Source organism: Trachypithecus francoisi, unplaced genomic scaffold, assembly GCF_009764315.1.
Source record: "Trachypithecus francoisi isolate TF-2019V2 unplaced genomic scaffold, Tfra_2.0 Contig00245, whole genome shotgun sequence".
Lineage (NCBI taxonomy): Eukaryota > Metazoa > Chordata > Mammalia > Primates > Cercopithecidae > Trachypithecus > Trachypithecus francoisi.
The window spans coordinates 190009-195075 of NW_022680524.1; the positions used below are offsets into that span (position 1 = coordinate 190009).

The following is a 5067-nucleotide window of genomic DNA, read 5'->3' on the forward strand; positions in this document are numbered from 1 at the left end:
AGACATGATATAGTTGAATCTTGTGTTTTTAATCTCAACTGACAATCTGCCTTTTGATTGGCGTGTTTTTGTAATTATTGACATTGTTGGAGGTAGGTCTACCATTTTATTATTTCTTTCTTCTTTGTCCCCCTTTTTCTGATTGTTGTTATTCTACTCTCTCATTCCTCTCTTCTTGGAACATTTGAATATTTTCTTTTTTTTTTTTTTTTTAACTTTTTTAAATTATACTTTAAGTTCTAGGGTACATGTGCACAATGTGCAGTTTGTTATATATGCCATGTTGGTGTGCTGCACCCGTTAACTCGTCATTTACATTAGGTATATCTCCTAATGCTATCCCTCCCCTCCCCCCAAATACTTTCTTAGTTAAACTTTTTGTTTTGAGATTATTATATATTCTCATGCACTTGTAAGAAATAATACCAAGAGATTGTAATGTACCCTTTATCCAGTTCCCCCCATTGGTAGGTAACATCTGCAAAACTGTAGTACAGTATCCCAACCAGGATATTGACATCTATACAGATCAAATATGGAGCATTTCTATCACTGCAAGGATCCTCATGTCACTCTTTTTATTATTTATTTATTTATTTATTTATTTTTGAGATGGAGTCTCACTCTGTGGCCCAGGCTGGAGTGCAATGGCGTGATCTGGTTTTACTGCAACCTTTGCCTCCTGGGTTCAAGCAATTCTCCTGTCTCAGCCTCTCGAGTAGCTGGGATTACAGGCACCCGCCACCATGCCTGGCTAATTTTTGTATTTTAGTAGAGGACGGGATTTCACCATGTAGTCCAGGCTGGTCTCGAACTCCACATCTCAAGTGATCTGCCCGCCTCGGCCTCCCAAAGTGCTGGGATTACAGGCATGAGACACCACGCCTGGCTGTCACTCTTTTATAGTCATACCAATTTTCTCCCAACCCATCTCGTCTTATAGCCTGGAACTAATAATCTGTTATCTGTTTCTATGATTTTGTCATTTGAAAAATGCTATATAATGGAATCATACTGTATATGACCATAAGGGATTAGTTCTTTCTCACTCAGCATAATACTCCAGAGATTCATTCAGGTTGTTGTATGTATCAAGCTTGATTCTTTTATTGCTGAGTAGCATTCCATGGTATGCATGTTTGTTTAACCATTCCGCTGTTGAAGGACATCTAGGTTGTATCCAGTGTTGGGCTATTACAAATAAATTTGCTACAAACATTTCTGTGTAGGTTTTTATAATAAGTTTTTATTTTCTTGGGATGAATTTCCAGGAGTGCAATTATAATATAAATATTATATTTTAAACGTTCCTCTTACTTTTTGTCACTGTCTCGTTTTTAAATAAATTTATTTATTTATTTATTTTCTTTTGAGAATGAGTCGCTCTGTCACCCAGGCTGGAGTGCAGTGGCGTGATCTTGGCTCACTGCAAGCTCCACCATCCTGGTTCAAGCGATTCTCCTGCACCAGCCGCCCAAGTAGCTGGGACTATAGGTGCACACTGCCATACCCAGCTAATTTTTGTATTTTTAGTCGAGATGGGGTTTCACCATGTTAGCCAGGCTGGTCTCGAACTCCTGACCTCAAGTGATCTGCCCACCTCAGCCTCCCAAAGTGCTGGGATTCCAGTGAGCCACCACACCCGGCCTATCTGTCTGTCTGTCTGTCTGTCTATCTATCTAATCTATCTGTGTATTTATTTGAGATGGTGTCCTGCTCTGTTGCCCAGGGTGAAGTGCAGTGGTGCGATCTCGGCTCACTGCAACCTCTGCCTCCTGGGTTCAAGCGTTTCTCCTGTCTCAGCCTCCTGAGTAGCTGGGACTACAGGCGCACAGCACTATGCCCAGCTAAGTTTTGTATTTTTAGTATAGACGAGGTTTCACCATATTAGTCAGGCTGATCTTGAACTCCTGACCTCAGGTGATCCACCTGCCTTGGCCTCCCAAAGTGCTGGGATTACAGGCGTGAACCACCGTGTCTGGCCCTATTTATTATTTTTTAAGATAGGGGTCTCACTATGTTGCCCATGCTGGTCTTGAACTCCTGGGCACAAGCAATCCTCTTGCCTCACTCTCCCAAGTAGCTTGGACTACAGGTGTGTGATGTCATGCCTGATTGTTATTTTTTAAAATCAGTGGCTGCTGTAGACAGTAAGATAGTCACATAGAACCTTTCACATTCTACTTATAGTTTAATAGTTCAAGTAATATGTAGAAACTTTACAACAGTGTAGATGTCTTTAATTTCTTTCTTTTATGTTACAGTTTTTGAACATATTACATCTACATAAGATTTTAAATCCCCCAGTGTTATTTTTTTGCTTTCAACTATCATATATATCTTAAAGAATTCAAAAGGAGAAAAATTATCCATTACATTTACCCAGATATTTTGCCATTTCTGTTGTTCCTCGTTTATACCTTAAGTTCCATGTTTCCCTCTGATATCATCTCCCTTCACCTGAAGAAGAACCTACAGCATTTCTCTTAGAAGTCTGCTGCTGACAAAAATCTCTTAATTTTCCTTCACCTGATAATTTTAAAATTTCATCTTCTTTTTTTTAATTTTTATTTTTATGGGTAAATAGTAGGTATATATGTTTATAGATACATCAGATATTTTGATAAGGCATATGATGTGTAATAATCATATCAGAGTGAATGGGGTATCCATCCCCTCAAGCATTTATCCTTTGTGTTATAAAAAAATGAAACCCTTCACAAATTTGCATGTCATCCTTACACAGGAGCCATGCTAATCTTCTCTGTATGTTCCAATTTTGTATATGTTCCAATGTTAGACAGTGAGCACTGTCTTCATCTTGAAGGGTGTTTTTGCTGGATGGAGAATTATGGATGACATTCTTTCCTTTAGTTTTTTTTTTTTTTTTTTTTTTGAGACGGAGTCTTGCTCTGTCGCCCAGGCTGGAGTGCAGTGGCCGGATCTCAGCTCACTGCAAGCTCCGCCTCCCGGGTTCCCACCATTCTCCTGCTCAGCCTCCCGAGTAGAGGGACTACAGGCGCCCGCCACCGCCCGGCTAGTTTTGTATTTGTTAGTGTGAAGACGGGGTTTCACCGTGTTAGCCAGGATGGTCTGGATCTCCTGACCTCGTGATCCGCCCGTCTCGGCCTCCCAAAGTGCTGGGATTACAGGCTTGAGCCACTGCGCCCGGCCTCCTTTAGTATTTTTAAGATGTTCCATTGTTTTCTGACCTCCACTGTTTCTGATGAGAATTTTGCAGTCCTTTGAATCATTGTTTCCTCATAGACAGTGTACCTTTTTTTCCTCTGGCTGCATTAGAAATGTTTTAAGTTGGCTTTCCAGGCTTTTGATTATAATGTTTCTGGTGTTTCTTTTGAGTGTATATTGATTCTGGTGTACTGTGCTTCTTGAGTCTGTAAATATATGTCTTTTTCCAAATATGGGAAGTTTTTGGTTATTATTTTGCAATGCTTTTTTCTACACTAGTTTCTTTTTCTCCTTCTTTGAGGACTCTAATGACATGTACATTGGACCTTTGATATTGCCCTGCAGGTCCCTAGAGGCCCTGTTTTTTTTTCCCAATCATTTTTACAATTTTTTTATTTTTATAGTTTCTGTTTCTCTGTTGAGAACGTGTTTATCCATTCATTTCAGGTGTTTGCCATTACCTCATAGAGCTTAAATGTCGTAACTACTTAAAGTCTTTGATATTTCCAGCACCGGGTTATTTCAGGATTGGCATCTGTTAATTGTCTTTTTCCCTGGAGAATTGGTCACTCTCTCTTTTTTTTTTTTTTTTGTGATTGGTTTGTTATGCTGAATAATTTTGGATTCTATCCTGGATAGTGGGACTGTGTCGTTATTGCTTTTTTTTTTTTTTTTTTTGAGACAGAGTTTCACTCTGTCGCCCAGGCTGGAGTGCAGTGGCACAATCTCAGCTCACTGCAGTCTGCAACCTCTGCCTCCCAGATTCAAGCAATTCTCCTGCCTCAGCCTCCCGAGTAGCTGAGATTACAGGCGCCTGCCACCATCTCTGGCTAATTTTTTGTGTTTTTAGTAGAGATGGGGGTTTTGCCATGTTGGCCAGGTTGGTCCCGAACTCCTGACCTCAAGTGATCCACCCGCCTTGGCCTCCCAAAGTGATGGAATTACAGGCGAGAGCCACCGCGACCAGCCCATTATTGCTTGTCATTTTATCAGTAATAAACCACTAGGTCTGTCTCACCTTCTATGGGTATCAGTTCCAACCAGTTCAGTTTTCAAAGCCTTTCAATCTGTCGTGTGCATGTGCCATTTAGGGGTTAGAGACTCGAGTGGTGGGTTTGGTCTTTGTGCAGTGTTCAAAGCCTTCACTGCCCTGCTTACATTTGTCACTCAGGTGTTAGTCTCAGACTTGAGCTGTGGCTTAAATCTTAGTTCAGTTCTCAAGGCTTGGTATGTAGCTTTGCTTTCTCTTGAGTGAAGAGTCCCTGGATGAACTCAGGACTTGTGTATATTCATAAGTCACTGGGACCTGTACTTGGGTCAGAGTCTTGAGAAAGAAGATGAGGGATAAAAGGGGAACCCACTGATGTATGAGTTGTTCTCTACTTTTTGAGTCACCTCCGTAGTCTTCCTGCTTTTGTTGACTTGTCAGAGTCCTCAGGTAGTACTTTATGTATTTGTCCAGAGATTTTTGTTGCAATAATCAGTAGGAGAGGCTGTAGTAGACTTATTCCATTGTGGCTAGAAATGGAAACCTCGATTTCATTCATTCTTGCTTTTATCTTTTTTATTTCGGTCTTTCTGCTAGTTTGAATTTAATTTGCTCTTTTTCTAGTTTCATAAGTTCATCATTTGAGACCTTTCTTTTCTAATATAAGCATTGTGAATGCCATAACTATCTAAGTACTGATTTAGCTATTTTAAACCCTTTACCGTGATTTAATTTGGCATACAAGAAATTATACATACTTAAAGTAAACAGGGATGGGCACAGTGGCTCACACCTGTAATTCCAGCACTTGGGGAGGTGGGGAGATTGCTTGAGACCAGAAGTTCAAGACCAGCCTGAGCAACATAGCAAGACCCCATCTCTACCAAAAA

The 5067-nt window shown here is 40.4% G+C and overlaps 1 pseudogene; it reads right to left on the bottom strand.

Moving 5' to 3' along the window:
* Positions 1–2701: 2701 nt before the first annotated feature.
* LOC117081703 lies at positions 2702–2802 on the bottom strand (annotated as a pseudogene).
* Between the last annotated feature and the right edge of the window lie 2265 nt (positions 2803–5067).